This window comes from Mytilus galloprovincialis, chromosome 5 (genome assembly GCF_965363235.1).
Source record: "Mytilus galloprovincialis chromosome 5, xbMytGall1.hap1.1, whole genome shotgun sequence".
NCBI lineage: Eukaryota > Metazoa > Mollusca > Bivalvia > Mytilida > Mytilidae > Mytilus > Mytilus galloprovincialis.
The window spans coordinates 50,757,118-50,784,068 of record NC_134842.1 but is presented as its reverse complement, the minus strand read 5'-3'; the positions used below and the strand labels follow the sequence as shown (position 1 = coordinate 50,784,068).

General features: G+C 30.9%; 2 long non-coding RNA genes across 2 annotated transcripts; one reads left to right on the top strand and one right to left on the bottom strand.

Moving 5' to 3' along the window:
* Window positions 1-546: 546 nt before the first annotated feature.
* On the top strand, window positions 547-3,257 carry LOC143074592 (uncharacterized). Its single transcript, XR_012977952.1, has 3 exons — window positions 547-627; window positions 2,232-2,409; window positions 3,165-3,257. It is a non-coding gene; the product is annotated as an uncharacterized LOC143074592 (long non-coding RNA).
* Window positions 3,258-19,018: 15,761 nt separating this feature from the next.
* LOC143074591 (uncharacterized) lies at window positions 19,019-23,820 on the bottom strand. The gene is made up of 3 exons (XR_012977951.1): window positions 23,700-23,820; window positions 20,977-21,138; window positions 19,019-19,140 (listed from the first exon to the last, which is right to left on the bottom strand). It is a non-coding gene; the product is annotated as an uncharacterized LOC143074591 (long non-coding RNA).
* Window positions 23,821-26,951: the final 3,131 nt, after the last annotated feature.

The window sequence follows — 26,951 nt, the reverse complement described above, 5'->3', positions numbered from 1 at the left end:
TTTCTCTATCGATTTATGAATTTCGAACAGCGGTACACCGGTATACTACTGTTTCCTTCATTTACTTATGATTATTTAGTGGCAAATGTTAACTCAATTATTAAAAAAAAAAGGAAATGTTGCTGCCCTTGAGATCTAAAATATAACAATGATTTGGTTTTTCTACGAATTGTATTTGTTTTTGATATAAACAATGTTTAAGGTAAGGGGAAAACCCTGATGTCTAACATGCGTCGTAAACTAAATATAATGTAACATTAATTTATTTGCGAAAAAGGTAAGAGATCTGTATGATTTGGTTATCATGTGGTAACAAGACTGCAGGTGAACGAACATAATACTTATATACAAATGACATAAAAAGGTCAAAGTGTTAATTTGAAAAGTGTCATCAAAACTTATATTAATGGAATGTTTACTAAACTAAGATTCTTAGGAAACATATGTTTTGTTTCATGTTCAAATGATTAATTTGTTTTATATGAAATACATTTAGTACATAATTAAATAGATTACAGTTATGATATTTTTGATAGTGAAACGATAACAGAATGTTAATAAATACTGGCAGGATTCTTCTCTGTGTTTTTATGATATTTCTTTTTAACACAGAAGTTTCTGGTGTTGGTACGTATACGTCTTTTTTTCGGTTCTAAACTTTTTAATTTGAGTCTAATATTGTTGATTATCCTAAAGTTGCCTATTTTCGTGGAATAAAGTAAAGTGAATGGAGTATCCTGGTCACATTACTTTATTTTAAGTGGGTAATCAACCACATGAAACTCTATAAACGAATATTGTGTCGATATAATCGGTTCAATGGATCGTTTATTATCAGATGACTGAAATTCTGGATGTAGCGATTAAAACTTTAGTTTTGTATACACATACATAGGAGGGAAACCAGATACCTCATCATGTTGACAGCATATGCAATGCATATATGTAACGCGACAGAAACTTGCGTTTCCGAGGTAAACAACATGCTATTAACTGACAGTTGTTATCAAAAATAGTGCGTTTCTATGTTTGTTTCCGTTTGCTTCTGCTGTACTTCAGTGTTTCTGTTGATCCTTTGTTTTCCCCTGTAGTTTATGTGCTTCTCTCTTGTTTTGAGCAGGTATAAAACAATTCATCGATAATTATTCTAAATCCTTTATTCCTAAAGTTTTTTTACCTGTAAATACATGTAAAGTTGAACAACTTAATTGTCGTTTTTTATGAACTACGTATACTGCTTACAGAACTATAGTTCTCTATTGTTTTAGCAATTATACGTGTGGGGAATTATTTTTTATATTTGTGGTTGTTTTCTATGGGTATAATTATCTAATTAGCAAGAAAAATCCTTTTTTTTTTTAAACAAATGGAACCCTTAAAATGCGATACATCCACTTTTTGAAAAGTTGGGCATAAGAAAAAATCCTATTTTGTATATATGAATTTAAAAAAATTGATCGAACATATGCAGATATAGGTTAATCAGTATTTGTCGACCGGGATGAAGAACTGGAAAATGGCTTTCCACAGGAAATGGAAGGCTTGCTAGATAACGACAGATATTTCACCACGCAAAAAAAAAAAAATAAAAATAGCAACCTACTGCTCCCTGGCATGCAGAGTTGTTTAAATTTGTCTTTGATTACATAGACTGTTGCAGCCTCCCTACTCGATGTATCATATTAATCGTCCACGTTCTAACCTAACCTAACTGTGAATTTATTCCTAATGGACGCCCCTTTTAGCTTGGGTTGCATTGACTAATGTTAATCTCTACTTTAAGAAAAAAACTACCATCATCAGGTACATTTTGTGTCCATAACAGATAACAAATGTTAAAGTCGTGCATTGCATGTTAATATGCAGATTGAACTTCTAAGAGACATTATTTTTGTGTTTATACATTGCAGTTTCCATTAGGAAGTTATCATATAAATACACTGTTTAATACCATTAAACATGGGTTATACATCATGGTCTACGGTCTGTGATGATGTTTTGAATTCCATCAAATCAAGAAAAAGATGTTGAACATTCATCATTGTGTTCATTGTTTTAATTTAGAAAGCGCCTTGTATTAAAATAGTAATAATACACGAAAGCTTTTGAGCAGTATAGAAATCTAAGTATGTTTTGATCATTTATCTGGCAGATCTTACACATATACAAAAGCGATTCAGAATCATTCAAAGTTCTTAAATATATAACTGATAAATACATTTCTTTTACAGGCTATAGGCTTAGATGTCCATCTCCTCCCGTTGTAACGACAAATTCTTACAGCCAATGTGGTAATACGTGTGTACCTACTGGTTGTAAATTTGGATATCTGTGTTGTTCAATTGGCTGTGGTATGGACTGCTTAAAAGGAATAATTTATCACTAGCAATTGCACAACTTACATATTTGGTAAGCTATTGTCATACAAAACACTTTGATTAATTATAGACAACAAAACAGTAAATATGAAAAAGGGCAACATAACATTTTTTTTTGTGTTGATCTGGTGAACGCCAATTCTGACCTATATGTATGTGCAATACATCGCTATCAAACCCTACGCATCTCATTGGGTATCTCTTTCGCTTGAAAAAAGATATATTTATACATCAAAACAATATATGTAAATTTTATTATATGTTTTATAGTACCAATATATTTGCCATCTTCACCGATTTGTTTTATTGAAACATTTAAGTATGATTAATTAGGGCAAAGTCTTTTGTTATTTAGCATATTGTTGTTCACTTATTTAAAATATGCCTAAGGATTAGTTATTATGATAACGTTTTGCGGTAAACCTTTTGTAATTTCTATGTCACGAATATGTTCTTATTTCCTCCTCCGACACTGTGACATCCCTGAATGTGAATTATGGAAGTGTTTTTTTTAACCTTGGAAAAAGGATTTTCGCCAATAGTGTAGTGGTATATCGTTGAAAATTCAAAACGGAAGGTCCGTAATCAAAGCTCAAACACATCAAAGGAATTGATTACAACATATTCCTAACTTGATACAGGTGTTCAGTCCAAGTTGTAAAATGTATATGTTTAGTTTAGTGAGTTTGTGTTGATGAATTCTAGCATACACGTAGCAGTTGTACCATTTTACGTCGGTAAAAATCTTTTTCTTTGTATATTAAACTTTTTTCTTTTCTATTGAAGGATAACAGCAAACTTGGTACTTTGATTTGTGTCTATACCTAAACGCTTACTTTAGCGATGAGCATATTTTTTAATAAAAACATATCAATATAATTATGTCCTTTAATGTAAAGTTAGTTATACTTGAATTAAAGGTAAGACATTTTTCAGTATATGTGACAATGGGTGGTAAGTAGAATTCCATGCTTAGAGACCAACAGCTTATTGTATCACTCTAGACAAATGCCTAAAAATTGACATCAACATTTTATGGAAGGTTGATGACAATTGTTTTTAATTGTTCCTATTCGAGGAAACCAGATGCAATTTGAAGTTCTGAGATTCTCATTTAAGAGACATTTTCCCCTGAAATTGCAATGCCAAATTTGTTGACACTCTGAGAGATTGATACCCAGACGATTTTGTACAAAATACTTTATTTATGTTTGTAAGTAGAAGAAATGCAAAAAAGAGTGCCATGATGAATCAGAATAATACTCTAAAAAGCAAATATCTACTGTAAAGCACAAAAATAACTTAAATATATAAATTATGTATGGAATGCTTCCTTTCGAACATTGTATTTGATTATGCACGGATGACGCAATGTCTGAGATTAGCGATTTTTTCAATAATTTTAATACGAGATGCTTTGAAACACGTCTGTTATTTACGAAAATTTAAAAACCTACATCACACATTCATTTTCATCGATTACGATTCCTGTTTCAAAGATTTCCCATGAACATTGTGTCTAACTCTAGAACACAACATGGTCTATAAACAATGCAAGGTATTTTTTTCTATATATTTACCATATACTTTTAAAATAAAATTAACAGATTATTGGAAGACTTACTTTGGTGGCAATCATCTTTTGAAGGGTATTATTGGAAGAATCCCATACAAAACAAATCGTAGTTGACTTCGATCTGACGAATAGCAGGGCAACGGCTATTGCTTTACCAATTTACAAAATCTTGAGTTAAAAAATATAAGACGGAATGTTTTCACATATAAGGGATTTACCGTTAACACTATAATAATAATTCAAGATAATATTTTATTCAATATAAAGTTGATTGAATTGGAAAACAAGTGTATGTCTGTTCTCTCCAAATATGAAGTCATATTACTTTCTTGTCTTTGTGATTGTGTTTGTGTTGTTCAAACAACACAAACACAATCATAAAGACAACACACACTTGATGAGCTCAAGAAGAGTTCGTAAGGTCGTAAACTTACAATTATAATATCAATGTCCTGGGTAACAATATTGATTAACAAGTTTATTTGTGATTCTGAGATAAAGTATTGAAGAAATTGATAAACATAACTGGTAATAAATGAATTACAGAACATTTGCCGAAATGAAAGACAACAATATAAAATGTTTTACAATAACACAATGACGGGTTGTATAAGTACAGAGCCATGTCATATGTATCAACGAAGCATTGAAAGGCATATGCATGTACGCACAGCACATTAGCAAAAATTAAAGAATAATACGAGAATTATCATAGAACAATAACACAATGACGTACTTAGATTTCTTTCATAATATTTTACCGTTATAACTTTTATCATTCAAAAAGACGTGTGAAAACGTAACACTTAGGCAGTAAGCATCGGTAGTGGCGACCGCCTAAAAATAACGTTCGCTCTTCTGCTGGTTTCATTCAATGTGTTCCAACTAAGACAATGACATATAAAACCGCACAACACACTAACCTATTGTATTGTATTCATTTGACAGAAATTTAAGTAAACATTATATAATAAAGATCTATTTCGTTTCATTTCGTTTCGTGTTGCTGAAAACAAGTGACTTCGTTTCGTTTCGTATTACGCTTTTTCGTTCCGTTTTGTTTCACACTTTACCTTGCCCCTAATTTCATAGCAATAAATAAGAATAATCAACAAACAAATTAATTTAAACTTTTTATTACGACATTTATAAATCATGTAAAGTTCTAGTATTACGGAAATATGTTCAAAAGTATGTATTCTTGTAAATCTGACTTTAACGGATGCCTTTACCCCCCTGAGTGCATGTTTATGCTTTATAAAGGTATTACATAGTAATATTAAGAAACTGTTTTAAGCACAAACTAAACCAATAAAAGGATGAAAATCATACTTACAGTTACAAGTATTACATATATTACACTGTAAAAAAAACAATATACTGATGACATTTAAGTTTACTTAAATATAAAAATTTAGCACACTTACCACTTATGACTTAAAGCTTTCAGTTCTTTAGACGGTTTGATAAAGGATCATATAAAAAAGAAGATGTGGTATGATTGCCAATGAAACAACTATCCACAAAAAACCAAAATGACACAGACATTAACAACTATAGGTCACCGTATGGCCTTCAACAATGAGCAAAGCCCATACCGCATAGTCAGCTATAAAAGGCCCCGATAAGACACTGTAAAACAATTCAAACGAGGAAACTAACGGCCTTATTTATGTAAAAAAAATGAACAAAAAACAAATATGTAACACATAAACAAACGACAACCACTGAATTACAGGCTCCTGACTTGGAACAGACACATACTTAAATTAAAGAACCTTAGTGAGCCCGCTCACATACCCCACGTCCCCACATTGTCATTGGAGAAATTAAATAAGTGTAAGAAAAGGAAACTGTATAAGAAAAAAAATTGAATCATAATTTCCTGTCAATATGCACATCTACATAGTATGTCCTTATCATCTACAAAGTTTCATGAAATTCTGTTGTGTGGTTTCAGAGGAGTTGCGATGACAAACTGTTGCAGTAGTACATAAATTCCAAGCGAGAGGAGTCAACAGTATAGTGAGGCAAATAAGTTCAAAGGGGCGTAACTCCTAGACAAAAAATTGAATCGCAATTTCCTGTCGATATGCACAACTACATAGTATGTCCTTATTATCTGAAACGGTTTCGTGAAATTCTGTTGTGTGGTTTGAGAGGAGTTGCGATGACAAACTGTTGCATTAGCACATTAAAGTAAATAAGTTCAAAGGGGCGTAACTCCTAGAAAAAAAATTGAATCACAATTTCCCGTCGATATGCACAACTACATAGTATGTCCTTATTATCTGAAAAGGTTTCGTGAAATTCTGTTGTGTGGTTTGAGAGGAGTTGCGATGACAAGAAACAGGACTGACGGACTGACGGACGGACTGACGGGTCAAAAACATTATACCCTCCGCAACCCGTTGCGTGGGGTATAATTATAAGGCGGGGCTAAACATGTTAGCGGGATCCCAACCCTCCCCCTAACCTGGGACAATGGTATAACAGTACAACATAAGAACGAACTATAAAAATCAGTTGAAAAAGGCTTAACTCATCAGATGGACAAAAATACAAGTGGACGTGGCCCGGTATTTATACATTCCGGCACAAAAAGACAATGAACAGATCTGAGAGTACTCGCAGTTATCTGACAGCTAGTTCAAAGCCACCAACAACTAATAAAAAAGATCATGCATCTAAGACATACATGTTTCAACTAATCACTAGTAATTGATTTATTACGTATTTCATTTTATAATCAGACAAATATGTGTATTGGGATTTTAAATTGACATAAATAACATGTTTTAAATCTTTATTTATTTTACATACTACGAATGGATTATATAAATTAGAAATGAATTATCCAGTACTTTGAGGGCTCAAGGGGGTGACATTTGTTTTGCTCGTATAGAACATAAACTCTGAAAAACGTAAATACTCTATAGGTTGTATCAGCGTTATGAATTTCTAACAAACAATAGTTTTAGTATTAGGAAAACGATTAGCATGTAAATTGCAATCAGTTTCTTTAATTCTTAAGCCGTATATTGTCTCTACTACTTTTAACACCGGAAATGTATTTAAAAACAATAGACCGGCTAACGATCATGTACAATAAATAAAGCGACTGCACGAACCATCATTCAATACAATTTAGGAAAACACAATTTGGCATGGAACAATTTAAATGTAAAGTTTTACATGTCCTTAACAATTCATTAATAATTTCAGTTTGTAGACATTTGATTGGTTTTTCTCTCGTCGAATTGAATCATAGGGAAAAAAACGTAGGTAACCCAAGTAATTATCAATCTTTAGGCAAACGAAAAAGATTTTCTTATACACAATAATGAACATAGGAATAACGAACTCTTTTTTAAGCAATTAATAAAAATAAAGTACAGACAGATTAATTAAAATTTTATTATGATTTTAATAAATAGTATAACGGAAATATGTTTATAATCATGTCTTCCCAATCCTGTTTAAACGAATGCATTTAACCCACTGCGTGCATGTTTATGTAATAATTTAAGTTTTATATTACAATCAGTTAATAAACTTTATTAAGCACAAATAACACCAATAAGAAGGTAAAAATCGTAAACAACAATAAAAGGCTAAAATTTAGGTTTCCATAAAAAATATATCCAAAACACAACAAATGACCTCACGTTCCATAGACTGTATAATAAAGGAGCTTAATAAAAAAAAATCGCTTGCTGACTAGAATTTATAATATATTTCATTGTATTACCAGAAAAACCTTACAAAGCTTATGTTTTTCAAAGGGACACTCGTCTATAAAATTGAGGTCATTAATTGGCAAAGTATTTTCAAATGTAGAAAACAGTGGATTCACTTCAGAGTGAAAATTTACAACTTTGCATAATGTAATCGACTCTTCTGCGCATGTCTCTAATGTTTTCCTAATTGATATCAGTTGTCGATGTAACTATATCTGATAAATATTTCAATTTGATTGACTAAAAAATGTTCTATTTGAAATAAAATTAATCCCTATGTCCACGGATTATCTCCTCGTCTACACTCTATTACTGTCTTTGTTGTAGATAATTTATGGTTCATGTACAGACACTAATCAGAACATATTAGTTTAACTTATGTCCTACAATGTTTTTGTTTTTCAAATAATCTATATTTATGTATAAACAGATAGAATCCTTTGAATAAGAAATTTTAATATTTGTAATGATAAAATCTCATATTTATAAATTGTATATTTGCATCAATCAAAAGTAGCATCAGAAATTAAACTGCCTTTCTTTGGAATGATGAATTAAAACAAAATACGAAAAATGCTAATAATTTACAATTGCTATACTATTTGCCAACAACAACTGCATAAACACTGTTTAGTTTGGGTTTTCAAGAATGTATATTAGTAGCATGATATATGTCCTGTTTGGTATGCATTTTTTTGACTTAAGAAAGGCTAAACACTATTATAGTATTAGCGTGCAATCTAGATATATAATTGTAAATGTAATCAAGATTTATCGAATCGCAAATTCTCACAAGTATTCGATAGATACATATATATATATATATATATATATACATGTCATGGTTTTCGTATTTGTAATAGCAAAGCTACGTATTAATAATGATTGAAATCATTAACCCATAGTGATCAACTGGTGTATATATACTACCGAATGAAATATAATAAGTAACAAAAAATATCTCTTTTAACACCTTAAATATACAGCAAAAATACAAGAGCGACACATGTAAAAAACTAGAGGCTCTCAAGAGCCTGTGTCGCTCACCTGTTACTGTTTTTACTGATGTCGCCCATCTTAGTTGGTAGTCGGTGTCATTAGACACTTTTTTAAGATAGATACCCTAGTAATGATTGTGGCCAAGTTTGATTAAATTTGGCCCATAGTTTTAGAAAAGAAGATTTTTGCACAAGTTACAAAAATGACGAAAAGTTGTTCAATATTGACTATAAAGGACAATAACTCCTTAAGGGGTTCTCTGACAATTTTGGTCATGTTATTTGTAGATCTTACTTTGCTGAACATTATTGCTGTTTACAGTTTATCTCTATCTATAACAGTATTCAAGATAATAACCAAAAACTGCAAAATTTCCTTAAAATTACCAATTTTAGGGCAGCAACCCAACAACGGGTTGTAGGATTGATCTGCAAATTTGTGAGGGGATAGACCTTATTCTGATGGACATTTAAATCTTAAAAGATTTTCCATAAATATCTTAGTTTCAAAGATATAAAGCAAAAACTGCATTTTACAACTATGTTCTAATTTTAGCCATGTCGGCCATTTTGTTTGGTAGGTGGGGTCATCGGACACATTTTAAAAACTATATACCACTATTATGATTGTGGCCAAGTTAGTTTATATTTGGCCCAGTAGTTTCAGAGAAGAAGATTTTTGTACAAGTTACAAAAATGACGAAAAACTTGTTAAAATTGATAAAAAAGGGCAATAACTCCTTAAGGGGTTGACTGACAATTTTGGTCATGTTGACTTATTTGTATGTCTTACTTTGTTGAACATTATTTTATTTACAGTTTATCTCTATCTATGATAGTATTCAAGATAATAACCAAAAACTGCAAAATTTCCTTAAAATTACCAATTCAGGGGCAGCAACCCAACAACAGGTTGTCCGATTCTTCTGAAAATTTCAGGGCAGATAGATCTTGACCTGATCATCAATTTTAATTCTATGTCAGATTTGCTCTAAATGCTTTGGTTTTAAAGATATAAGTCAAAATATACATTTTACCCCTGTGTTCTATTTTTAGCCATGGGAGCCATCTTGGTTGGATGGCCAGGTCATCGGGCAGATTTTTAAACTAGATACCCAAGGATGATTGTGGCCAAGTTTGGTTAAATTTGGCCAAATAGTTTCAGAGGAGAAGATTTTTGTAAAAGTTTACGGACGCCGGACGACGGACGCCAAGTGATGAGAAAAGCTCACTTGACCTTTCAGGTCAGGTGAGCTAAAAACGAAAAACTAAGATAATGCTTTGAATCCTTTTTTTTTAAATTTATATATCTTATCGATTTAAACACATTGCTTAGACACAACTGCAACAACATGATCAACGATTACAGTCATAATAATAGAGGAGTACCAATAAGGTTATTGAGTGTATACACTTGAAAGTTTGCAAGTCATTACTGGCTCACTTTTTGCTTAATATATAAGTATTCCCATAGAGACTACTTTATAATCAGCTGTTGTTTTCATATAAAAACACACATATTGACAATTATGCAGAACTTACGATCTTTTTTAGCAACCTCTGAGTTTCGGAAGAAAATTCTTTATTTTAAGTTAAAATTATCTTATGATTTAATTTTGTAAACAATGTTTCATTTCGTTTAATTTTCAGATTAGGCTAATACTGTATTTGATGTTGTTATTGCTATCAATAAAGAAATAAAGCAGACCAATTTGAAAACAAATCTATAAATAAAGTCCTCATATTTGTTTTTCAACTTTCATCGCCTTTGTTATAACTTTAACAAGATTACAATTAAACGACAAAGACTAAATTTTTGTTTTTTGGTTTAATCGCTATGTATTTCATTATGCTTATCTATAATTAAACATATAGTGATTTATTCGTGGTTTTATATTATCCGTTTGTGCTTAAGGTGAAATCTGATGTTCCTTTTATATCTATTACAATATGATACTTTTGAACTGTTAAATAAATTAATGAAATAGTGGCAATCAACACAGAACACTATATATGGTCCTAAACACAAAAGTAGAGCATAAATAATATGATTGCTACAGAAAATTAAGTGCACATATATGTAAGGTTATAACTGTCAAACACTCGAGTCTTTTATCTGATATTTTATATTTACAAAAACAGATTTGCTTTCACCTGACATCGTACTGAAATGTGAAATTGAACCAAATAATATCTCTATAAAATTTTCAAAAGTGAGACATTAAAAAGTTAATAAGCGCCATATATTGCTTTTCAAGGAGAATTTGTCGTAATTTTCTTCCTTCCGTAAATTTGGCGTCTCGCCACGTTAGTACCTACATCAGCAACACAACGGCTACCATAAGAGGGACAGGATTCACTTACAATGTACCCGTCCTAAGATCATCCCGGTTTTTGATTCACTTCGAATTTTGACAATTAAAGATAGATAGTAGACAGTTTTAACAGCTCTAGAAATAATTCAAACAAAACATTTTAAGAACAAAGCTGTTTCATAGTTTACTTATTTAATAAAAATGGAGCTTTTATTTCAGATATCAAAATGCTGTCTAATTATTTTACGAACTGTTTTTTTTCATGTTTGATTTGCGTATCCCACTATTCACTCTAATAATACAAAACTACATGTGTATCATTATATCGGATTGCATTATGTTGAAACGGTAAATGAGGTATAAAACGACTCACTAAGAAAATAATGTGCACTTGTAATATATATATATTTTACCTGAAACTTGTTATATAGATCAAAGTGATTAAAATTCAATTTCCAACAAAGCAACATCCTTCTATCTCACCAAGAGACTTTTTAAGTGATAGTTGATAAAATAATAATATTAAAAAAATTACCTCATGAGGGCATGTCTAGAATATTTACCTCTGTTAACGTGCGGAATATGTGTTGCAGCAAATGACCATGTAATCCGAAGCATCAAATGAATATTTAACTGAACAGGAAAACTAATGTTAGAAAAGATTGTGTAGAAATGTAGATAAAGCGTTGCTACATCCAAACTGTCAACCGAATCAAAACGACCATTGATTTAAAATGGACATCAATATCTTTTACAATCCAACATATCACAAAATTTTAGGTTTTCGTGTTAACTTTTTTGTGTCTCATGTAACTACAAATAATCGCCAGACGTTGCTATCAAAGCTAGTAGTAATCTCAATTTGACTAACAAAATAAAAAAAAAGGTTTATATATATGTATATAAACACATAACGGGAATCTTAACTTTATAAAATAGAAGATATAGGGTGAATGCAAATGAGACAACTATTCACAAGAGACTAGATGACACAGAAATTATCAATTATACGGCCTTTAACATTGTTTTGTTTTCTTCAAAGCCAGTATAAATCTGTTTGTAAACCTGCAATCTCCAAAACGTCAGGAAAAAACTATATAAGATTTATCTCTATTCAAATACAGCCCATACATGTATGGCCAATTCTGAATTAATTGATTTGCGAGCTCATATGTTAAATGCGTGTATAGAGCAGCGTATTCATTTGATTTTTTTTATTAATGATAACATATTAAATGATAAGTTGTTTATTTTCAGTTGAAAAAAGTTTAACCAAATAATAAATTAAAAACACCTTCCAGAATTAGGAATACGTGTTAATGCATATCTTTCGTAAGGTCATCGGGGTTTTGAAATTAATGATGAAAAGTTTGTTTCACGTAGTTCTTTATACCAAACCATTTGAAATATATACATGAATTTAGATCTGTTCTGTGTTCAAAATATGAAAAATTATGTTGCAAACCTATCCACATTTAAAAAGACTCAATCATTTCGGGTGTAGCAAAACAGTACACATGAAACTGTCGATTTAGCATCATAAACACAATCATGAATAGTTTTCAAAGGTAACATGATTATAATTTAATACGCCAGACGCGCTTTTCGTCTACACAAGAGTCATCAGTGACGGTCAGACCACAATAGTTATAACGCCAAAGAAGTACAAATTCAGGGTTCATGCTCCAGATGGGTTAAAAGTTTTTTACTTCGCTAGTGCCATCCTTGAAAACAATCCGAACAATTCCATTTTTGAAACCAAAAACGTTTTTCGCGTTAATATAGCATAAAACATACTTAGTCTAACTAATGGTGGTAAAGAGATAACGTAAAACATTCTTCAACACTACGAACAAAATTTAAGCATATCCAATGTTAATCAATTAACAATTAACTTTTTAAGCGCTTGCGTTGCACTGTACATTCTTGGCACATTCAATTACACGTTCCCATTCTGACCTTACCTAGCTACGTATTTATGCATCTCGAACGTTCTTTTATGGCTTTCGTATTATAATCGGATTGGATTAATTTTTAAAGAATATGACTACCATCGTTGAGGAAACAATAACAAAAATTTTATTGAAATAAAGACCAATCTACTTTTTGGAAATTATAGAGGAGTATTAAGACCTATATTTGAGCAACAAATAATCGGAATCTACTTTTGTTTTATTAATCCGAAATATTTTTGTCTAAATCTTTTTAAAATCAATATTATTGTTTAATAAACTGAGCATTGCAATATCAAAGCCTCAGTAAAAACAATAAGAATTCAGAAACAAACAACTTTTGCTGAATGTTACCAACGTAATACATGCAATAAGTACATTTATTACACAGGGTATAGACTTAAATGGCCACGTTTTCTAACTGGTGGACTGAATTTACTGGTTGTAAAATTGGTTATTTTTGCTGTTCTATTGGCTGTGGTAGAGACTGCAGAAAAGGAATTCGTATTTATGGTTAAAGGCAATAACCTACATTTGTGGTAAAATGTGGTTTTACTTTTTAACTTTTTTAAAAATAAATAATAAAGTTCAACCCAATTTAGGCAACTAAGATACTTGCAGTTGTCTTTACACGAGTTTAAGTTCTGAATAAAGCGAAAGAGTCCAAAGTCTCTTAAAACTTATATTTATACGAAACACTCACGTAAAATTGTTTATTTTTAAACCGTCATTTCTGACCTACTCTCACTTGGCACATATCGCCCAAATCCACTCAATTTAAATTCTGAGCATATATTGAAATCCTTTTTTAATGTAAATATGATGATCTGTAATATTTCAGTTGATCATGCAGGGTAATTATCATATACAATGATCAAGTCGTTGCTAAATTCAAATTTGAACAATGCAATTGTTACCATGAAAATTAGTAGTTTGTTTTAAATAAAATTTATTTTAATGTTATCTTGCTCACTTTGTGTTATGACATGTTGCCTGTCATCTAGAGGTTATTTTTGTGTTAATCTTATCAAAGAATATTTTTTGAACAAAAAGTATAACATGAATGATAAAAATATTTAAAGTGAAAAATGATTGTATTCACTTGTTAACATATTATATAGCAGAAGTATAAGTGCTCTTCAATATTATCAATTTTCCTTTGTATGTTTGTAGGTACGTAGCAGCAACTCAATAAAAACCATTCAGATAAAGGACATTTGTATTTTGATAGTTGTTTCTGCCTTACAACCGCATTATGGTAGAATACCTGGATTAGAAATAATTCAACCTATATCATCTTAATTCATTCATAGTTACTTTAATTGTAGACAATGTTATACTATGGAATTTACCCTTCCGGAGAATCTGAGATCACTCTGAATTGGTGGGGCTGGTGTTTCTCATGTTTTATTTCTGTGCTGTGTTTTAACCATGGCATTGTCAGTTTATTTTAAACTTATTACGTTGAATGACTGTATGTTATCTTACGCCTCTCCTTCAGAAACTATGCCGATTAAATTCTCCAAAATATTGTATTACATGAATGGGAATCAGTAGCTACAGAGCAACAGAACTCTGTCTGACTTCATGACTTACAATGCAAGATAGGATATTCTATGAAATATTAACAATAAGATTCATTATAATTGAGATATGTACACATATAACTTTGAAGGATCGAGGCATAAACCTTTTAAAATGTCTTCAATGATTTAGATTAAGCTCTTGTACGCGGATTTCATTTTAGCATTTTAGCATAAGGTTTTTCTTATACGTAATGAAAATTCACATTTAACGAAAAGACCAATACAAAGTACATTTTCTTGAGAATCTTTTTTAAAAAGTATTTTAAAACAAATCTACAGAGATTTCGGATGATTGAAAATTTCGATCTTACTCTGAAATTAGTTCTGAAATTGTATCAAGCGTTTAGATTTTCCAGTTATGTACACCACCATTCCCCATGTGAGATCGCAAAATAGTTTTAAAGAAATATTCCTAAATGCTTTTCAACATCCAAATAGTAGCATACGCTACAAATGTATTACTTTGGGATACCATACAGCATATTTTGTTAATATTGTGAACCAACAATGAAATTATGCTACACAAATGAACAATTTAGTGATTGGTATACTGGAGACTCTTATTGACAGCATAAAAGATACATGTTGAATTTAGAGGTTGACTTTTCCTGCAAATTGTTGGAAATCCTATGGGAACGAACTGTTTTTCAATTAATTAGAGTTCATCACACATGTCAAAAACAAGAAGATCAAAGAAGGCAGATCATTTAACTCCTCATTCAGATATATTGATGATGTTTTTTTTTTCTATTAACAGTCCATACCTGTCTGACAAGGTTCCATGAATGTATCCTCCATAACTAAAACTTCAAGAAACAGCATACACGGCTTCCTCTGTCTCATGCTTAGAATAACATGTTACTTCAAATTTAATATAAGCAGTACCAAAATCGCTGACAAACGAGACGATTTCTAATTTGAAATTATCAAATCTCCCCACCTTATCAGCAATATATCAACTTCACCCACATATATAGGATATAACGTAACACGTCACAAGTGTGTGATTAAATAATTGACGAACCAGTATTATGTTAGAGAACGTCTTGTTTTTTTTAAAAGTTCATCGGAAAATACCTGGACATTGTTGATGTATATATTCCGTATCAACTTCACAAATAATACACTATGGTCTTAAAGAATAGATTCTAGCTACTGACGTTGTTTATAATCCAAATAACGTGTTATAGTATTCGCGGTCAATTTTTACATTTACTGTGTAGTCTAATTTTGGTAATAGCTATTTGACATGGATCCTTATTGTGCTAAGATAAAGTTAAGCATTCTTGTCTTTGCTTTTTGTAATGTGCCTTGTCTATTTGCTTTTTCGTTTTTCTTTGTTGATATATTTGTTTGATTTTATCTTGTTGATAATTATTAAGATTATAACACAATATTGACTGCTGTATCCCTATTTTTGACTTTTTAAACTATAATATCTATTTGTTTTGTTCACACATTGTAGTAGGGACTTTTCGTTTATAATTTTCCTCGGAGTTCTGTTTTTTTTTTTGAATTTGCTGTTTATGTCTGAACACAGCATTAAATTCCCAAAATTATAATAATACTTTTACACTTATGTTTGCATCGGCAGAGGTCTGAAATGTTTTCACTTTTTTTTGTTTTCGAGAAATGGTACTATTGCTTCCACTCCGAGGTAACAAACAGAATCAAAATACCGTTGCCAATTTCAATTAGATATAATTGTCTAATTACTTAGATAAAAGGTAGTAGAATAAGAACCCAAATAATAATAAACAATTCCGTTATGAAGGTCCCTATATATTATCATTTCTAAGAACGATTCCCAACAATTTAACGATTTCAACCTTCATTGTTTTTTATTCGTAGCCAAACTCTATATAAAACGCTTTGGTTTTTATTCTGTTTAATTCATCGTTTATATCTAATCTCAAGGTTGATTAAATATAGTTCGCAGGTGGTAATATTAATAAGTCATATAAGTTGAAAATGTTGAATGCCGTAAAAACTTTTCGTCAGCAGTGACGTTAGAAAAAAAACACTCTGGGATTGGCTGTCAAATTCATGTGCTAAATTTGAATCAAATTTGAATATTTAAATTAGGGCATACTTAAACCTATATCTAAAATACAAAATGACTAAAAGAATCGAGAAAAGAAAATTGCATGAACGATTTATAATGTTTCAACATTTCAGGTGTTTTTTTTAATTTGAATCAGTAACAATATAATTAACTATTTTTAAATTTGATTCTAAAGAATGTACATGGTCTTTGGCTTGATACAGACATACATAAACATATACAGACAAGCCTGTGCAATAGTATATCGTATAAAAGACGTACAAGTTATCTTTTTACTGGTACAAGAACGACATCACTTGATAATTCGTAACATTTCCGTCAGTCATCTCCAGCAAAGATAAAATGATTAGGAATTCAAATGAAGTTGAATTATTGACTTCATATCCAATATTATGAATAATTCAACCAAAGAAAATGTTGATATTGACATATTATATTACAATCTCATTTTAAGCTCACCTGGCCCGAAGGGCCAAGTGAGCTTTTCACATCACTTTGCATCAGGCGTCTATCGTCGTCGTTTACTTTTATAAAAATCTTCTCCTCTGAAACTACTGGGCAAAATTAAACCAAACTTGACCACAATCATCATTGGGGTATCAAGTTTTAAAAATGTGTCCGATGACCCGGCCACCTAACCAAGATGGCCGCCATGGCTAAAAATAGAACATAGAGGTAAAATGTAGATTTTGGCTTATATCTCTGAAAATAAAGCATTTAGAGCAAATTTGACAGAACAAAATTCATTTGTTTATCAGGTCAAGATCTATCTGCTGTAAAATTGTCAGATGAATCGGAGAACCGGTTGTTTGGTTGCTGCCCCTAAATTGGTAGTTTTAAGGAAATTTTGCCGTTTTGGGTTATTATCTTGAATATTATTATAGATAGAGGTAAACTGTGAAAGCAATAATGTTCAGCAAAGTAAGATCTACAAATAAGTCAAATGATCAAAATGATCAATTGACCCCTTAAGGAGTTATTGCCCTTTATAGTCAATTTTTAACAATTTTTCGTAAATTTTTGTAATCTTTTACAAAAATCTTCTCCTCTGAAAGGACTAAGGCAAATTTAACCAAACTTGTCCACACTCATCATTAGGGTATGTAGTGTAAAAATGGTAGCCTGTGACCCGGTTAGCCAACCAAGATTGGCGTCATGGCTAAAAATAGAACATAGGGGTAAAATTAAGATTTTGGCTTATAGATCTGAAACCAAAGCATTTACAGCAAATCTGACTGGTGGCAAAAAAGTTCATCAGATTTAGATATATCTGCCCTGAAATTTTCAGACAAATCCGACAACCAGTTGTTAGGTTGCTTCCCCTTAGTTAGTAATTCTATGGAAATTTTGCAGTTTTTTGCTATTATCTTAGATATATTTATAGTATCTAATAATATCTTATTCTATAAATTATGATTTTAACCTTTTTTATATGATTTCCAAAGCATCAGTAAATGAAGGTGAGCGACACAGGCTCTTTAGAGCCTCTAGTTATAAATGTTTGAATCGAACAAAAAATGGGTTTTAATATTTTATAATTAACCAGGGCTCGTGTTCTTTAAAACAACTTTCAGATAATAAGATGATGTGACATTCATAGATGTATTTCAATTTTGAACTGTATCAAGTTCAACCAAAAGATTTTTTTATGAATTTGTGCATCCAAAGCACTTTTACCATGACTAATCTTCAGCAGTAACGCTCATACCTAAATAATCAAACACGAGGTTAAATGAGTATTATGGCGTATCAAAGTATAATCCTGGTACCTTTCATAACTATTTACACCACTTAGTCGATATCATAGCTGGTTGACGTTTCGTTCCCGAGGGTATCACCTTCCCAGTAGTCAGCACTTCAGTAATGACATGCAAATCAATTATATGGTCATTTTTATAAATTTACTGTTTGCAAAAGTGTGTTTTCTTTTTAATTACTAAGGATTTTTTTTATTCCAGGTTAAGATTACCTCATCCGTATTTGGCAAAACCTTTTGAAATTTTGGGTCCTCAATAATTTTTGATTTTATACTTGTATGATATTTTCACTATTCTGATCTGAGCGTCACTGATGAGTGTTATGTAAACGAAACCAGTGTCTGGCGTATCAAATTGTAAGCCTGGTACCTTTGATAACTAAACAGATAGAAATGTTGAAATGTTACATGTATGTCTGTTTATATCTTCATAAATTTTGTAGAATTGTAAAGAAACATAGATCCATCCATAGGGATAACAGGTTTAACCACTTTGAGCGTCTCAAGAGTTGTATGTCTATGTTCGTTAGCAGTTTTACTCTTCCCCATTAAATTTTCATTGTAATTGAAGAATTTAAATGGCCCGATAAATAATCAATTTTGAACACTTATTAGAAAGTTAGGAATAGAGGGCACACAAAATGAATGTGAAGACGATATACTAATACTTTTACTTGAGAAGACGTTCAAGGCAAAACTCATTGTTAAGGCAAAGACACATATCAAAACTAATAATGTTCTTTATCTGATTTCTCATATTTTCATGTTGGTAGCCTGCAACAAAAAAGAAAGTAAATATAAAAATTCAATGACATAATCGATACTTGAAGTAAAACAAAAACTTGCATGTATGCATTTAAATATTTGAATCATTCATGTTATATATCATGCATATCATATCTTCCTTTTTTGGTTAGTCAATTCGTTTCTATTTATTCCTATTAACCTTGATTCGTTTTTGCTTTGTTTTAGAGTAAATTGTGTTTTCATGTTCTCATTAATATCGTTTTGGGTTCGGAAAAGTGTGTGGATATTATCTGTTCGTCCTAAAAAAGTTTTGTTAAGATATATATTGATATATATTGATATAGGAAGATGTGGTGTGAGTGTTAATGAGACAAATCTATACTTTTTTGTCCCATAGCAATGGTTAAGGTGGGTGAAAGTTCTTTTCAAAACGTTTATTTATAAAAATACAGTCATTTTCATCCGGCTATCAATATTGACCTCAAGGCAAGTACTTGTAAATGCCATGATCCTTTAACGTTGTTATATGAAGGCGATTTATTCGACTATTCAATGCATTGAAAAAAATGATCGAATAGTTAAAGTCGCATTGTATCCTATGTGTGTCAGTCTCTTATACTTTATATATATTTTCATTTCATGATATATGCAATACGTGTATTTCTCATGGTAATAAGGGTGACTGGGGAATAGAAATATGGTCTCTCGGTCTTCTCCCGACAGGCAGTAAAACGCTTGTCGAAGTAGGGCGTCCGTTTGGCTGTGTGGGATGTATGAAGTTCGCAGTCACGTCCGGTCAGAATGGGGACGCTAAATCCGATGTCTCGTGTAAAGAGAGTGCCACGCTCTTTGCACGTTAAGAACCCTTATAACGACTCCTTGAGGGCCCGTAGGTGGCCTGTTATAAGGCAAAATTTCTGTCCCTATCCAATATACAGTCACTCATTTTCCAGTGGCAGTCGAAATTTCCCCGACCATCATCCCTTATGACCTATATTATGACAAGACCTACCTATTGTATTCATTGTGAACTTGTTCTCGTCCTGAATATGCATGAAATATTTGCCACTGGACGTTAAACAACCAACAATCAATCAATCAATCAGTGAAATAATGTCCGAATAGAAAAGGCGTTGTATAACCGTCTTGGAACCTTCTCGTCGACTAGGGCAGAGTCATAAGTCTTATTATGGTACGGCCATATATGTTTCATTATAAAATACACATGTAGTAATAGTTCTTTATTCTGGCATATATTTTGTTTCCGTTTTAAGTTACCATTACGTCAGTCAGTCGCACTGTGTAGAGACAATTGGAACATATGTGTGGTGTTTTGTGCCTTACCCCACGGAATATTAAGTTCTTTTTCAATCAGAAGTTTACAAGTATAATGGATTTTCAACCAAACCAGTTAGTACAAATTTACACAAATTTTTTTTTTTTAAATGCTAAAACATTGTAAAAGCAATTACCGCTATTTTATTTTAAATAATGCTTATAATGCAAAAAATTTGAAGATATTAAACTAGTTATGCATTCCTAATCATATTAATCTTACTTTTTGAATTTAAAAAACCCAATATGCAAACTACTGAGTTATTTTAATCCAATCACATTTAGTCTTTTATTCATGCCATTATCTTTCAAATGAAAAAAGAAAAAGAACAATGTGAGATATGAGGTAAATGCAAATTTGACAGCGAACTCAACACTAGTAGAAGCAAATAAAAATAGACTCCGGACTAATATAGATTATACAATAGTAGACATCTGTATGTGACTCTATGGATGTATCTCAGTTACAATATTTGAAATACGTTTTGATATCAATATTTAGGAAAAATATGTATAGCAATATCTTACCACATATGTAGATCATTGAAGCCTAATAGCGGACCCCCTTTCTGCATTCTCTACCACAGCCAATGGAACAACAAAGATATCCATTTTTACACCCAGAACTTCCACAAAAGTCAGCACAATGGGAAGCATCACCAGAGGGAACAGGGCATTTCAGTCTATAGCCTGTCAAAAATGAACTTATTCCTTTTATGTTGACATAAACTAAAATGAGCAATATGGCTTGTTTAAACTATTAATTTTTATACTGAGGATTTGACTCATTAAGGTTGATCCATGGTATACCGCCATCTCGAATCGTACACTCACAGTACAAAATCGGTCTAGTTATTTGCTTTAATCTGCAAATTTGGAGACAGATTTTCAAATCTATAGTTAGACTGTTTATTTGTATGATGAAAACTAGGTGAATTATTGTATTATTCAAAATATTTAAACAAATATAATTTTTTGTTGTTTTAAGAATCATTTTTACAAATGAGCCATTTAAGGGGAGATAACACTTTTAGTAAAAAAATAAACTGGACTGATAGGGATTTTTTTTTTACTTGTAGCAAGAAAACAAGTACGGTGACACCATTTTTTTTATTTTCTTAAAATATACAATAAAACCTATATAGCTATCTCCTCACAATTTATTTCAAAATTTTGTCTCATAGAAAAAAAAAATATGCACACAAATGTGTTTTTTCATGAACAATATGACCAAATTAAGGCAATATTTAACGACTCATAGCTTGAAAAATAGCACGGCGACCCATACTTTTTATTATATTTTTGAAAAAAGCATAGTAATATCCTCATTTTTGCAAATTATAAGAAAATTCTATCTCAAAAATTCTTTACTTGTGACCTATCTGAAATTTGAAATATGTTACTATTTGGACTTTTAAAACTTTTCTGATAAATGATAATAAAAAAAAAAAAAACAGATTACCGATTCAGCGTTGCTAAACTTCAGTTTTTTATCATGTGTTCATACTTTAGAATATTTGAAAAAAACATATTATGACTGGATGGAATTGACAACAGAGAAAAGACCGTACAGATTTTAGTTGGAGTTTATCCGCCGTATCAATTTATATAAACTTACATATAAATAAAAACATAAAAAATGGGTGTCTACGTCGTCGAGATAAAACGGTAACAACCTCATAACCATCCTCTCAAATGATCATTTAGATATCAAAATCTAGTGTGTGTATATTCATATTTTCAATATTCTTTTGTGTTTAACGATCGTAGTGATGTTCTTTAAAAATAGAAACACCCCCATCCGGCAATAGTACGAAGCTAAACATGGGAATTCGAGATACATTAACACGTAGCTAGGTAATGTCAGTATCTGTAGTATGTATTATTTTGTGAATCTCGGTACATGTATAAGCTAACTGACTTTCAAACAATAGTTTATAAAAAGGTAAAACGAAAATTACTAACGAATATAATTCTAAAAGTGTTATACCTAAGATAGTTTTTGGATCTGTTGAAGATTCTTCTATGGGTAGAAGAGTCAGAATCCGAGAGACAAAAAGTCATTGTGTAAGCTAGCAATTAAAACTCTACTACTATAATCAAGAATAACTCAGTTATAGTTCGTTTATATACAACTTATCATTCATTATACATGTATATTATGCTCTTGATTCGGAAACGTTTTTAGCTGTATGACCTATTTTATCATTGTGTTATTACTAACTTATGATACTTTTAATTGGTCCTTAAAATAAATTTATATTTCTAATAAAATAAATACATTATTTAAATACGCAAATTACAAAATATTTCCATACGTAAATGAATTTCGCCTGTTTAGTGAAAAGCTGAGTTTTCAAAGGAAATAGAATAAAATAAACTCGTTTTAATATTTTGTTTGAAGTTCAGCAGTTGGTTTTCTTTGCGATTTACACTTTGATCACGTACTCAATTGTATTTGTTATACATGTTATCCTGAAATATATAACAAGCCTTTGTCACTATCTTATCAACACTTTAAATAGAACAAAATGTGTTATTGATTGCAAGTTATGTTGGGACCGGTTATTGAAGGAGTAGGTCCGGAAATGACCGATTTTAGCCTCAAATTTCAGGTTCATCTGACGAAAAATTTTGGACACTTTTTAAACGCTTAAGTGTCTATTTCAGTTGATCAATAAGTTTATGTGAAAGATTATAACTAATTTACTCATTAAAAACGCTCCGATTCAAGCTTAAATATGAAAAATCTATCAAATATGCCAAAACATGTCATTTTTTAGATGGTTTTGGCGAAAATTAAAGTGGCCGCATCCGTGTTCATCCTCAACCTTTATATATGTTATGTATTTACATTAAATACAACTTTATTCAATATTAATAATGAACACAAATGCGGCCACTGTCATTTAAGACGGAAACCGTCTGAAATTTAACTAAAACGCTTAAATTGTGAAGATCTCAGTTATTTAGCATAACTTAATGATGCTAGTACCCGATATATGTGCATGGTATTGTCGAAAAACAGCTTATATTTATGTAGCAGAGGCATTCTACCTTCCAATAAAGAACTTAAAGTTTACAATTTAACAATTTTGTAAAACTGCTATATTTTGGGCCCAAAATGAGGTCTTACTGGACATACTCCTTTGTCCTATTTGGCGGTAAAAGTAATTGTTATTAACAGAATAAATCTAATGACAATATTTCATAATTTATTTTAATAAAAGTAGCTTAAAACATATACGTACCTAGACCAGACACTTCTGTGTTGAGGAGAAATGTCAGACATGCACAGATAAGAATTCCAGTAATGAGTTTGAACATTGTGTTGCTTTTAAGGCTGGCGATGATTGCATGATTGTAATCTTTAATCTTTTTATACTACATGTATTACTTGTAAAACAAATTAATTAATTGAAGGTGAAAAAAAAATAGCTTCCGACGAAACCACATAACGAAAACATGTCCCAAAATTGTCTAAAGGTTAACAATGATTTGAAAATTGTAATTTGAACCCTTTTTATACCAAATGCATTACTTATAAAAACAATATAATCTTTTACAGGTGAAAAATTAGCTTGCGAATAAACCACACAACGCAAACATGCCCAAAATTTGATATTAGATGTACATGTAGATGCATTTCAAATAAGAACTTATATCGTGTTATGTCATATGTAAATATTTATTAAGGCGTTCACCTGGACCACTGTCACAACATGCCAACTATATCATTGAAACTTTTATGTACAGATGTATTCCAAATTATCTGTTGACCTTGTTTAAAACAATGAATGTTTGATAATGGGTTGTTTTTCCCCTTAGCATTATACATATATGACAAACAAATACAAAACATCCTGTCATGCTCCTCAAGGTAACTTGTTGTTTCCCATTTATCTTGAAAAAAAAGCGAAAAGACACCTTCGGGACGATGAAAATCCAAAGTTAAAAAAAAACACAACATTATTGCAAAAGTGTATTGCTATGTTATATATCATTGAATGATTTTCTGAATGCACTAATTGAATATAAACTCATCATAGATATAGCAGTTAAATGTATATGGTAGTAATGCCATATACATGTACCAAAACATTCAAGCTCTTGATTTTATAACATGATGAAAACAATAGTTTCGATTACAACTTTACAAGTTGTGTTTTACGATTTTAAAAGTTATCTTTCGAAGAAAGATTGAAATCTTGTTTTTTTTTAAATGATATCGAAATATATTTCTACAATGATATTTGCGGGGAAGAACTCCCCTGGTTGTTTTAAAAATAGGATAAAAAACTGGAAAAACATCAACGATTTATGGATTTGACGATTTGATGATTTAACTGATTATAGTGAGAAAAATTGAAGACACAAAAAAGCATGTCACTAAAAGAGGTGAAGATAACAAAGGTAATATATTAATGTGTACTAAAATAAAACTTCTACCTTTTCTCATGTTTACATATCGTTTTTCTCTAACGACAAATGTAAACCACAAGTGTTAACCACATGCATTTCATATTCCTTGACACATTAACATGTTTTGTGATGTTTTTTCTTGTTATATCATTTGGAAAACATGCATAACTTAAATGATAAATTAACAGTCGCAGTTACAATTGGAACATATAAACGACAAGAATGAAGCAAAATTGACGTTATAAATACTGTACAGTTTTTTTTTTAATCTGTGTGTCTTCTTTTTCAGTGGCTAAATAAAAAAAGTAAGTGTACTACCTTGTTTGATTTGTTTTTGGTGTGTGAATATGTTTGTGTTATGTTCACATAATGTAAGATTATGCATCAATAACTAAGTAAAAAAGAAGATATTAACATGACAATGAAATCAAATGATCCGTAAGTATAGTAATGAATATTCCAAACTATGTTAGTTTAGTTACATATAAAATGTTGTTACATACAGGTATAATAGTTCGATAGAAATTGTTTTAAATTAGTTATCTGACTTACAATTTTTGATTGCGTTCTGCTTCATACCCTCAACAAAATCGACGAGTTTAAAATCACAGTTATGTTAAGCCGTAACCGTGTTGTTAGATACAATATTTTGACTGCTTTAAGTATAAATCAGTTCGATGAAAAATGTTTGCAAATTTTACGATTGAATTTAAATCATTTTTACTGCATTATATTTTTATGGTTTTAAACATCTAATTGATAAATAACTATGTTTGATATTTTCGAATTTTCTTTTGAATTATAAAAAAGTCATTAATAGATTTTATGTAAGAACATGACAAATCAACCGAAGATAAACATGATAGAAAAAAATATGTATCCCTCAGTACAATCACAGCCCTTTTGTTTGCATCAAAAATAATCAGTTGATACACAAACCTAAGTAAAGATGATTGAATAGGAGATAAGTCTAGATTAAAGAAGATGTAGTATGATGCGCGCAAATGAGAAACCTTTTCATTCAAGTCACAATTTGTAAAAGTAAACCATTATAGGTCTTAGTATGGTCTTCAATACAGAGCCTTCCCTCACACCCAAACAGCAACCTATAAATGGTCCCAAATAATCTAGTGTAAAACCATCTAGACATATCTAACCATGTTACAAGACGGACACAAACAATTCAATGCATTGAACAGATAAAGACTTAAGAGGTAGTCGGTCCAATTTAAAGCAAAGGACAATTAAAAGAAATTTGTAATATGACGACAAGATCAAAATTATTATTGCTGATAAATAAAGGCAACAGTAGTATACCGCTGTTCAAAACTCATAAATCCAGGGACAAAGAACAAAATCGGGGTAACAAACTAAAACCGAGGGAAACACATTAAATATAAGAGGAGAACAACGACATAAAAGGTAAAAAAAATATATCGATGTTTTCTTATTTAGGTAAGATAAATTCAGGGGGTGAGGAGATTACGAATCTTAAGTTGTTGTAAAGCGGACTTTTATTCTTCAATTCAAAGATATAGCTTAGGAATGTGTTTGCAATGTATTTATAGAAATAAGAACTGTTTCTTGGAAAAATGACAAAAAAGCAACTATTTCATTAATTTTCAAGATGAATTTTGAAGTCATTATACAATGTGAAGATCATTAGAGTTCCTGTCAATATACAAATTCAAGTTCGATCAGAAAAGGCAAGTAATTCTTTAACGTTGAATGCTTTTGAACAGAGAGATTGGAAAACACCCATGACTATAAAACAGAAGGCTTTCGCTGGATTTGGCAAACACAAGAAAAGATAGAAATATAGCTGTTTGGACAATTTTCTTTTTCATTGCAAAGATAGTTTTGGGTAATGTAGTACAACACGGGTGGACGATACATGCGTGTAGCTTTTTATACATCATTATATGAAGGCCTAAATTATTCTCTGGTTGAGATTCGTCTCATTGGAAATCCTTATCGAGTTCTACCTTTGGGTCTTAGCATGTTAATTCGAATAAGTTTATATGCATGATAAAAAATTATTACGTAGTTTGATTGTCCCTTTGGAAACTAAATCCTCTCTT